At 40.8% G+C, this 12,530-nt stretch overlaps 1 pseudogene; it reads left to right on the forward strand.

The window, feature by feature from the left end:
- The first annotated feature begins 7,275 nt into the window (after positions 1 to 7,275).
- Positions 7,276 to 10,008, forward strand: LOC123067289 (uncharacterized; annotated as a pseudogene).
- The last annotated feature ends 2,522 nt before the right edge of the window (positions 10,009 to 12,530 follow it).

A 12,530-nucleotide genomic window follows, 5' to 3' on the forward strand; every position in this document is an offset into this window, starting at 1 on the left:
TTTGATTAGTATGCTTGAAGTATTACTATTTCTTTGGTCAATATGAACTTTTATTTTGAATCATTTGGATCTGAACATTCATGCCACAATAAAGAAAATTACATTGAGAATTATGCTAGGTAGCATTCCACATCAAAAATTCTGTTTTTATCATTTACCTACTCGAGGACGAGCAGGAATTAAGCTTGGGGATGCTTGATACGTCTCCAATGTATTTGTAATTTTTGATTGTTCCATGCTATTATATTACATTTTTTTGGATGTTTGGGCTTTATTTTACACATTTATATCATTTTTGGGACTAACCTACTAACCGGAGGCCCAGCCTGTATTGTTGTTTTTTTGCCTATTTCAGTATTTCGAAGAAAAGGAATATCAAACGGGGTCCAAACGGAATGAAACCTTCGGGAGCATGATTTTTTGGAACGAACGTGATCCAGTGGACTTGGAGTGCAAGCCAAGCAGCAGCCGAGGCGGCCAGGAGATAGGAGGGCGCGCCCACCCCCTCTAGGCGCGCCCCCTGTCTCGTGGGCCCCTCGGGCGGCCACCGACGTACTTATTCCTCCTATATATACCCACGTACCCCGAAAACATCTAGGGAGCCAACGAAAAACAATTTCCACCACTGTAACCTTCTGTATCCGCGAGACCCCATTTTGGATCCTTCGCCGGCGCTCCGCCGGAGGGGGAATCGACCATGGAGGGCTTCTACATCAACACCATAGCCCCTCCGATGAGTTGTGAGTAGTTTACCACAGACCTTCGGGTCCATAGTTATTAGCTAGATGGCTATTCTCTCTTTTTGGATCTCAATACCATGTTCTCCCCCTCTCGTGTGGAGATCTATTTGATGTAACTCTTTTTGCGGTGTGTTTGTCGAGAACCGATGAATTGTGGGTTTATGGTCAAGCTTATCTATGAGAAATATTTGAATCTCCTCTGAATTCTTTTATGTATGATTGAGTTATATTTGCAAGTCTCTTCGAATTACCAGTTTGGTTTGGCCTACTAGATTGGTCTTTCTTGCCATGGGAGAAGTGCTTAGCTTTGGGTTCAATCTTGCTGTGTCCTTACCCAGTGACAGCAGGGGTTGCAAGGCACGTATTGTATTGTTGTCATCGAGGATAAAAAGATGGGGTTTATATCATATTGCTTGAGTTTATCCCTCTACATCATGTCATCTTTCTTAATGCGTTACTCTGTTCTTATGAACTTAATACTCTAGATGCATGTTGGATAGCGGTCGATGTGTGGAGTAATAGTAGTAGATGCAGGCAGGAGTCGGTCTACTTGTCACGGACGTGATGCCTATATACATGATCATGCCTAGATAATCTCATAATTATTCGCTTTTCTATCAATTGCTCGACAGTAATTTGTTCACCCACCGTAATACTTATGCTATCTTGAGAGAGGCCACTAGTGAAACCTATGGCCCCGGGTCTATCTTTTATCATATAAGTTTTCAATCTACTTTTATTTGCATCTTTACTTTTCCAATCTATATTATAAAATACCAAAAATATATTTATCTTATCATACTATCTCTATCATATCTCACTTTCACAAGTGGCCATGAAGGGATTGACAACCCCTTTATTGTGTTGGTTGCGAGTTCTTTGTTTGTTTGTGTAGGTGCGTGGGACTTTTGAGGAGCCTCCTACTGGATTGATACCTTGGTTCTCAAAAACTGAGGGAAATACTTATGTTACTATTGCTGCATCACCCTTTCCTCTTCAAGGAAAATCAACACAAGCTCAAGACGTAGCAAAAGTGTCCTCGCGCTCGAGACCACATAAGGGGCAGATATCAGTTAACTCCATATGTCGATCGTACTTGTTACCCCATGTGGCAAGGGCATTCGTGGCCGGTCGCCAGCCAAAAACATGCACCTTTGGAGGAGCAGGGCACCTCCATAATAATGCCGAGACGGCACGTTGCCCGTCCAGTGCCCTGCTCGCCGCGACTAAAGAAGGACGGAGCTTGTCCTCGAGCGCTAGCCTGTACACGTTACGTACGGTAAAGATACTTGTACGTTCAGCACCCCATGCGAGAAAATCTGCACCCAGCCTTGGTGACGCCTTGATCTTCAGGATCTGGTGTACGTCCACTGGCAAGAAACGTTGGTGTAGCAAATCACCTCGCCACGCCCCATGTTCATCCAGGAGGTCACTAACTCTGTGTGGACGGCACCTTCCTTGCTGTGAAATAGGTGGGCGCCCAACAGGATGGGATCCAGGAATCCCTCCAAATACGGACCGACTGACCATTACAAATACGCCAAATCAGACCCTTCTTTAGAAGTTCCAACCCATGGACAATGGACAACCAGGCTTGTGAGGCATTAGTGGAAAAGACTGTGTTGTCCAGCCGTCCATTTGGGAAGTAGCGTGCTTTTAAAACTCGTGCACATAAGGTCTCGGGGTTTACCAAAATTCTCCACGCTTGCCTTGCTAGCATTGCTTGGTTGAACAATCCGAAATCTTTGAAGCCCATGCCGCCACATGCCTTGGGCTTGAGCAGATGGTCCCACGCCTTCCAATGCGTCTTCTTCTTCCCTCTATATGCACCCCACCAGAAGCTACGAATCATGCGGGCGAGATCGTCACATATGCGTATTGGGAACTTGAAGATGCTCATGAGGAAGGTTGGAAGGGCCTGTGCAATGGCCTTAATGAGAATCTCCCCGCCGGCCTAGGACATATGCACCCCACTAGTTAGCAGCGTTTACTGCCGGAGACGGACATTGCTAGTTACCATATAATTATATCATGTTGGTCTAATATAGCAAATCCCATATAATATAGCAAATCCCGTATAATATAAATCCAAATCTTGGACCAACATGGAGATGGACATTGCTAGTTACCACTTTAGTAGCCATTGGGTTCAACATACACACTGCTAAATTAATTAGGATTTTAAGGAGATTTTACAAAAATTGAAACTATGCATGGTGTCATGCATCATATGAGATTCTTATGAGGTGGGTTAGCTATTTCCTAACAAACCATTGGGTTCACAATTCGTGGCAACTAAATAAAACAAACGCAACTAATGTTTACAATTTAGCAGTGTTTGCACTACAAGAAATATGTCAACTTATGACCTTCTGTCAGTGACCCTGGAAGAATTGGTCATAGATTTATGACCATTTGAGACCAATTGGTTAAAAGCTGTTCGAGGGGCTCCAAACCCTAAACCATTGCGACCATTTTGGTCAGAAAGGTCATAATTTCCTTACATGAAATGGTCATAAAGCTAACAGCGCTAGTCCGCTGCCTTATTTCTAGTTGTTAACAACCAATATAGATGGTCATAGCCTTGTAAATTGTGGTGGGTTGCGATGACTAGGCGCCACCTCATCAGTTTTGCCTATGTGTCATGTCCATGTGGCAGTATTTGCCCTAGGTTGTGAAGCAACCTATATTTCTGTCATTCCCAAAATTCCCAAAAAAATCTCATAAATTCTTTGGGTCATATCTTCGTCAAATATGTAAAAACCTTCCTTGCCTAGTTCAAAAATAATTCAAAATTATTCATTTTCCTATTCTGTTCAGAGTAACAGTTTGTGAAGGAAGTACCACTTTGGCATGTCCAAATAGTATCCATTTTCTACAGTGCTTTCCTATGCCCAAATAACCATCCTCCACCAAATGCCAGCTCAATCCATTCATTATTTTGAGCCGAGTTTCAACATTCGTATTTATGTCCAGTGTGGTGGTTTGCAAAGCAAGTACCACCTAGGCTCCTCCTTTTGAGCTGAAAAATTGTGAAAACGGTCTTCTTAGTAACTGATCATCCTCAGCCAAAACTCACGCCCATTAGCCATGTACATTTCCCGTACCGCTAATCAAACACTTGGCTGCTAATTCATGTTTGAGCATCAATTGGTCTCCTCGTGAGAATCTTATGTTGTAATTTTCTTCCTAGCACCAACCTGGGGAGTGACCAACCCACTAGACATGCCTAGGCCGCCCAGAACACATGGCAACGCTACGGTCACACGGTGACCACGCGGCGGGCATGCGAGTTTACGCGCTCTAGAGTTGGGGCCCTCGGCCACCGCCCAAACCTCGACGTATCGCCACCAAACCATGTATTTATGATTAAATAGGTCCTTATGTAACTAGAAATGATTTTTGGAAACAATAAATAGCAAACTATGAGGCAGCTGCAATTCAAATTTGACCCGCTTCCAACTGAATCGGCAGAAATTTGTCTTTTTCACGAGAGGTGGATCAAAAAATTTTACACCAGACCATTTTGTCAATTGTGCATTAAATATGGCCTAGTATTTTATAAAAATGATTTGGTCCAATTTTGCAACAATTATTTGGTAGTTCCTTCACAAAAAAACCTCCTTTCGGGCACTCGAAAAATCGAAAATGGTTTTTTCGTCCAACGAAAATGAAAACTTCCTTAGGCAACATTGTTTGCCATTCCAATATGCACCCTTGTGCACAATATGAGATCATTTGAACAAACTATGCCATGAATGTGGCCATAAGATTGATCATTTGGCTTGAAAGCCATGAATCTTCACACTTGATAGCTCATTTCTGAGAACACTTTTTTAAAATAATTACTGTATTACAAGTGTATTATTTTTCCTGGAAACTTGGTCACATATAATGACACAATGCGAAGGTTTTCCAATTTTTTGATTTTTTTTGAATTTTTTATGCCCGTTTCAAAATGCGGTCAAAACGGCGGGCTTGACCGTTCGTAGCTAGTGGTTGAATCTTGGAATTTTTTTTGGTGTTTCTATGATTAAATAGATACTTATGTACCTAGAAATGATTTTTGGAAAAAAATAAAGAGCAAACTATGAGGCAGCTGCAGTTCAAATTTAACCCGTTTCCAACTGAATCGACGACAATTTGTCTTTTTCATCAGAGGTGGATCAAAACTTTTTGCACCCAACCATTTTGTCAATTATGCATTATATATGGCCTAGTATTTTATAAAATTGATTTGGTCCATTTGTGCAACAATTATTTGGTAGTTCCTTCACAAAAAAACCTCATTTCGGGCACTCGGAAAATGAAAAATTAATTTTCCGTGCAAAGAAAATGAAAACTTCCTTAGGCAACATTGTTTGGAATTCCAAGATGCACCCTTGTGCACAATATTAGATCATTTGAACAAACTATGCCATGAATGTGGCCATAAGATTGATCATTTGGCTTGAAAGCCATTGATCTCCACACATGATAGCTCGTTTCTGAGAACACTTTTTTAAAATAATTACCGTATTACAAGTTTATTATTTTTCCTGGAGACTTGGTCACACATAATGACACAATGCGAAGGTTTCCCAATTTTTTGATTTTTTTTTGAATTTTTTATGCCCGTTTCAAAATGCGGTCAAAACGGCGGGAATGACCGTTCCTAGCTAGTGGTTGAATCTTGGAATTTTTTTGGTGTTTCTCTGATTAAATAGGTCCTTATGTAACTAGAAATGATTTTTGGAAAAAATAAATAGCAAACCATGAGGCAGCTGCAGTTCAAATTTGACCCGCTTCCAACTAAATCGGTGGAAATTTGTCTTTTTCACGAGAGGTGGATCAAAAAAATTTACACCCAACCATTTTGTCAATTGTGCATTAAATATGGCCTATTATTTTATAAAAATGATTTGGTCCAATTTTGCAACAATTATTTGGTAGTTCCTTCACAAAAAAACCTCCTTTCGGGCACTCGAAAAATGGAAAATGGTTTTTTCGTCCAACGAAAATGAAAACTTCCTTAGGCAACATTGTTTGCCATTGCAATATGCACCCTTGTGCACAATATGAGATCATTTGAACAAAATATGCCATGAATGTGGCCATAAGATTGATCATTTGGCTTGAAAGCCATGAATCTTTAGAGATGATAGCTCATTTCTGAGAACACTTTTTTAAAATAATTGTCGTATTACAAGTTTGTTATTTTTCCTGGGAACATGGCCACATATAATGACACAATGCAAAGTTTTCCCATTTTTTTGATTTTTTTTAATTTTTATGCCCGTTTCAAAATGCGGTCAAAACGGCGGGAATGACCGTTCCTAGCTAGTGGTTGAATCTTGGAATTTTTTTGGTGTTTCTATGATTAAATAGATAATTATGTACCTAGAAATGATTTTTGGAAAAAATAAATAGCAAAGTATGAGGCAGCTGCAGTTCAAATTTGACCCGCTTCTAGCTGAATCGGCAAAAATTTGTCTTTTTCACGAGAGGTGGATCAAAACTTTTTACACCCAACAATTTGGACAATTGTGCATTAAATATGGCCTAGTATTTTAGAAAAATGATTTGGTCCAATTTTGCAACAATTATTTGGGAGGTCCTTCACAAAAAAAAACCTCTTTTCGCGCACTCAAAAAATGAAAAATGAATTTTCCGTGCAAAGAAAATGAAAACTTCCTTAGGTAACATTGTTTGCCATTTCAAGATGCATCATTGTGCATAATATGAGATCATTTAATTGAATTTTTCATGTGAAAAAGTAGATGACAAACAAAAGAATGCCGAGGTAGATGCTTTTTTGAAACATAATTTGTCTTTTTAATAAGAGGTGGATCGAAAGCATTTTACATCTAAAGATTTGGTCAACTGTACATAAAATGCAGTCTTATAGTTTTGGAAAATGGAGTGGTGCTGTAAACATTTTTGGCACTCCAAAAATAGAAAATGACCCCCCCCCCCTAAAAACTCATTTCTCATAACAATTTTTAAAAGATATTTGTCTTATTCCAATTACAAGTTTGTTAGTTTTCCTAAAAACTATGTCACATTTGGTGACACAATGAGAATGTTTCTTTTTGTATTTCTCATATCATAAAATTGTTTATATGATTCAAGGCATTTTTTTTGAAAAAATATGGTTTAACACCTTATTTTTAGTCAATTACGACCAATTTAGTAGGTCATAACGTGTACTGGATTCTGATTGGTCCATGGACATGTCACGCGGATCGTGCTCAAACACCGTCGGATGCTCTCGGATCGGACGGCAGCCCTTTCTCCCTCACCCCGCTCCCCCTATTTGTCTCAAAAAAGAAAAAGAAAAAAGAAAACTCCCTCACCCTCTCACCCCACGAACCCTAGCGCTCCAGATCCCACATCGCCGCCGCCACCCCGCCGATTTAGATCCGACACCGCCGCCCGCGCCCGCGCACCACCACCCGCTCCTCCGCCCGTCCCGGAGGCCTCCGTCGCATGGCCGCCGTGCTCGTCCCGCCCTCGGCACCGCACCTCCACCGCCATCTCTGCTGGCTCCTCGCTGATGCCTTCGCCCCTTCCTCGTCCAGCACGCCTCTGCTCAGGCTCACATCGGGCTCCTCATCGTCCTCCTCGCCTTCTCCTCCCGCCCGCGCTCCTCTCCAACTTCCTCCGCGCCGGCATCCACCACGCCTCCGTGCAGAGCCTCCTCGACCAGGCCAGTGGCTTCCACTTCCGCTCCTCCCTTGTCGACCTCCCCGCCATCTCTGCTGCCCGCTCCCTCCTCATCCTCTGTAAACACCCCGCCCTGTCCCCTCCATGTTAAGCGTGTGCTGTCAATTTCCTGATCTCGAATCGCCATCTAATTTCCTTCCTGGTTACTAATCGATTGCTGTTTTTTTGTGTGTGCAGGCGCGTACACGGCATGCGGGGGCGGCGCGGCCTACCTGTGGGTGGCGGCGGCCTGCAGCATCGGCTCCCTCTTCTACGTCCAAGGCCGTCACGGTCTTTGGCGTGGCCGCCGACGGTGCCGCCGGCCTCGAGCTGCATGGCAAGGGCCAGCTCCTCGCCTTGGCCTACCGGGCCAGCAGCCGGGAGAAGCGCTGGTTGCACGTCATCTACAGGATAAACATCGAAGTAGTAAGTCCCTGCCCTTCATCCCCTCCATGCCCATCTTCGTTCGCATTAACCACCATGGCCATGGCCAGTTTTTCAGTAGTAGTCAGTGTCACACACGCCAAACCCAAAATCAATTTCACGTTATAATAGCAGCTAAAATTTAGATTAGACTGCTCCCTGATGCGATGTTGGTACGTGCAGTGCAATAGTTGCATGTGTACTAATCTGGGACAATGATTCTACCCTGTAAAATGATTCAATGCCGCTAGTCTCAGGGGTTTGAATTGGCCTTAGCACGTACAAATGGAAGTGATGCATACATATAGATACAGGTTATAAGTTGTCCTTTACATGTACGGATGTACCTGTTATTTGAATGCAAACAACATCTATCGGTTTCAAAATGCCATACTTTTAACCGGAATGAATTTCTTCTTTTGCTGCTTCTCTGTCTAATTACTTGCATATGCATTGTTGACCTGTTAAGGAAAATCAGCTCAAGTGGTTTTTTCTCTGAAAACAAGAAAAACGAACATATGTGTTTATTAGTCTGCTTGTAAAAGTTCAATAGGAACAGTTCTGTTGCCTACGACTATAGTTATAGTCACTTGTTACGCTGATTTCAAGCAGACTGCTTAGTGTTGACTGCTTAGTGTTGACCGTGCCATGCAGAGTTTTGGAAAGGGCTGCTGGTGTTGTAATTGTTTAGCCTGATTTATCGCATCATCTTATCAGGGACATGAGTATTATTTTTTATTTTAATTGACATTAGATGTATACACCTTTTATGGATATGTTGTTAAGTCTCAAGGCACATTCTTTCCTGTACACAGATGATTTTGTTGTAATTTATTTTATATCTGACACAGAGCTGAGCGACTTGTTTGTTTTACATCTGACGGAGGTGTAAAAGTTTTATGAAAATGGACTACTCATTTGATTAAACATGCAGTGTAGAGCTACTCATTTGATTCATTTGAAAATATGAGTAATTATTTTTCATTAATAGAAACTTCTTATCTCTTTTCTTCTATTTTTCTCTCTTCTCTTCTTCTCTTTGCTGCTGTTAAGTTAGGACTTGCTGATGATGATTGTTGTTGTTAGACATCATCATTGCTTAGTTTAGTGTAGGACTTGCTGCTGCTGCTACAGTCATATTCATACTGTATTTTTCCAAAGTTGTTGATCAAAGAAATGGACTAAATTAAAGCATTCCCAGGAATTGATGCTGTTGTTATTGACCTGCTGCTGTTGTCAAACTGCTGTTGTCATTAACCTGATGTTGCTGCTGTTGTAGGAGAATGAGCACCCCCACGAGAAAAAGAACGAGCAGGAGAAGAAGGCCCTGGATTGCTGCTGCTGGAATGTCGAGGATCTAGAATCTGTGACGGCCCTGCTGGAGTGTAGCAAATCAATGGCGATTCATTCATTCTTTGGTGAGTGCACACTACTAGCACATTCTTTGATGTGATCAAGTGTGACTCATATCCAATTGTTTGCTCACATTATTATTTGATTATGCCATGCCGCTGCCATTGTTTTCTTAATCATGATTTGCTCCAACCTAGCATTGTGTTGTACAACTACTAGTGCGTACTTCAATTGCATGCATGCATGTTTGCTGTTCCCTGAACTGTTTGACTGTTTGCTGTTCCCTGAACTGTTTGACTGCTTGTAATGCATATGGCTTGTGTCTTATTGCTCCCTGACTTGTTGTACTATCCATCTGTTCTGTTAACTTGCCCTGTGCTGGTACTTATCGTTTGCAAAATATATCTCAGTTTTTGCTGTTATGAGAATGTTATATGCATGGTTTCCTGTTAAATCTAAAGTTCTGCAACAAATTTTTCACTTGATTATGTTTCTAACTATTCATATTATTTTCAGGTGCTGGCCTTCATTCTTCAAAAGTTGGGTGTATAGGAGCTGTAGAAAGAAGAATCCTGAAAAAAAACCAGACCCAGAATGCGTTTTGGCTCATTGGAGCTAGTTATGTGTATATTTAGTTGTATTTTATAGCTGAATACCAGATTTTTACTATGTACTTTGCTTGGCTGTTGTAATATACTATCTCAGTTTTGGGTGTACAGGATTGTAATGTACTTTATTTGGCTATTGTATGGAATATTATGCCTTATTGGCTCTTTTTGAATCAGATTATCTAATTGCAAAAATATAGAAAAGTGGGACTCACTTACCATAACATGACAAATGGGAACCTATTACTAGAACCTGACAATTGGGACCCTTCTGACTAGTGGACCCTTCTTTTGGAAAAAACTAAATTCGTTTAGACAAAAAGGCCACAACCCAACAATAAAAAGGCTGCAATATTGGGCTTGGCGCATGAACCCAACCAAAAATTGACAGACAGAAAAAACACAAATAGGCCGAATTGTTGGGCTAGGCCCATGTAGAAAACCGAATTGGACCGGGCTGAATCTTGTGCCACATCAGCTTGCCACGCTGGATGCCTACGTGGCCTGGGGGAGGTTGCTAGTGACCAAAACGCCACAGTAGGAATATTTTGGTCGTAAACGTCTTTGACCATTCCAGAAGAAAGGTCGCTATAGTCAGTTTACGACGGCCAGCTTTTGACCTTCTGTTTTTGGTCACAAAAAGGTCATAAATGGAAATTTGTGACCTTTTAGTGACTAATAGTGGTGGTCATAAGTTGACATATTTCTTGTAGTGTTGACCTGTTTGAACGCTACTAGCTTTTGGTTCCATATCACTGTTGGTTCGCGGCATGTAATAGCAGCATGTCTCCTACTACGAAGCTCGCGACATGTAAATAAAACGAACGCGACTAATGTTTAAATGTATATTTCATTTTTTGAGCCTTTGGTTCAATATCTAATTATCTCCATCTCCATCTTACTTCATATATAACATATGTAATACAATTACAATAATATTGCACTAAATTGTATCATTTTAATGGGGGGATTTTAAGTTTTATTAGTCATTTGGAATTCAGGTGACTAGTATTTAGGAAAATAGCATACAAATACAAGTTTTAAAATTTACACAAAGTTTCATATTACAGATGCGGAGAAGCATGACAGGAAGGTCAACATCGAGACTACAAGTGGACACAGCTGTTTGAGGCTAGAAAATGGCATATGTATGGCTAGACATTAACCTACATTTCGGTTTACTTATTGTTTTCAAGTTATTTAAAGACCTTATGACTTTGAGCTGATTGCATACTACACAAGGGTGGTTGAGAAGGAAAGATTCGACTTCACTCAGCATCACTAATTTTGATGGCAGCACCAATGTCCATCTCCATGTCAAAGGCACATTGGAATGTGTCCATCCTAAGATGATGCCATATAAATAAGCTATCAGGACCACTTTGGTGTAGCATATGTAGTATGCACAAACATGGCTGCCAATTGAGGGCCTGCATGTATGTCGTTGGGATTGGGAAGGATCAAGAATTCATTTATGAATACTCATCAATGTTGGCCTAATCATACTTGTTGTAACTTGGTGGATCCATGGTGCCATCGAACTTCCGAGCTCACTGGTATGACTAGGCAAAGAAGTAGGCACTATGTTGTGTTGTGGCACACATTAAATAAGCCAACATTTTGAATGCAGACTAGCCATGGGGCCACGAGATGAAACCTGATCTCTACAATATAGACTTGTCGTCGTCAACGTAGCTAATGACATCATTGAACACAAAAGAACATATTCATATGTACTAGTTTTGGAATAACTTTTTTACTATCAATTCAAAAGATTCCCACTTTTTTAATACATTGTACACACTAGTTTGTTGTATTTTGTACACTTTATTAGGAGTGTGGAATAATATATTCTGTAACAAATTGCGAAATAATAGTATCCGCACGTCTCGATATGATGCTTCCTAGACTTTCTGGAAGTCTTCTGCTCTTGGTTGGTGATTCTATGAGAAAGAGAAGACTTTTATGGAACTTATGTTTTCCATGTGATTACATAATTTATTGAACCATTGTGGAAAGGAAAGATAAACCGATTGCACAACCAAGTTTTTCTTGCATAATAATATAAAACAAATGAGTGATTTCTCTTCTGCTCGCGAGATCCATGGAGATTGTTAATAAGAAAACCTTGGAAAATGAATTTAATAATCTACAAAAAATCTAGTACATGCACAATAAATCGATTAGATTCTTTAGGCAAATATTTTCAAGCCTAGTATGCACAAAAAAATGGTGACCTATAATAGCAAAGTATGGTAGCACTCTTGATAATTATAGATTACCTCATTTTGTTTTTCTATGCAACTCATAAGTGATGAGCGATATTTTTGCGCTCATTTCACCATTATTTAAACTCAATAATCCCAGAATTTATGAGAGAATCACTCCAATACCAATACTAATGACTAATGAATGCAAGAAATTACGAAATCATTTGTTTAATGTGTTTCCACGGGAAATGGGCTCAAACATGGAAGAATATCATCGCATAGAAGGAAATATGAAGTTTGGTGAAGAGACAAGTTAATAGGAGGCGCAACAAGCTTTCTAGAGCGCAAGACGGCACATGCTACGAGCACACACGCCCATACCGGTGGTCGTAGCACGCGCAGTCGGCACCCGGGCTTCCACCTGAACAACTTCCATGAAGGGGGCCACGTCAGAATCTCAATGGGAGAGCCACCATTTGCGAAGCAGAGAGAAGCCATCTTCCAACCCTAGA

Source organism: Triticum aestivum, chromosome 3B (assembly GCF_018294505.1).
Source record: "Triticum aestivum cultivar Chinese Spring chromosome 3B, IWGSC CS RefSeq v2.1, whole genome shotgun sequence".
NCBI lineage: Eukaryota > Viridiplantae > Streptophyta > Magnoliopsida > Poales > Poaceae > Triticum > Triticum aestivum.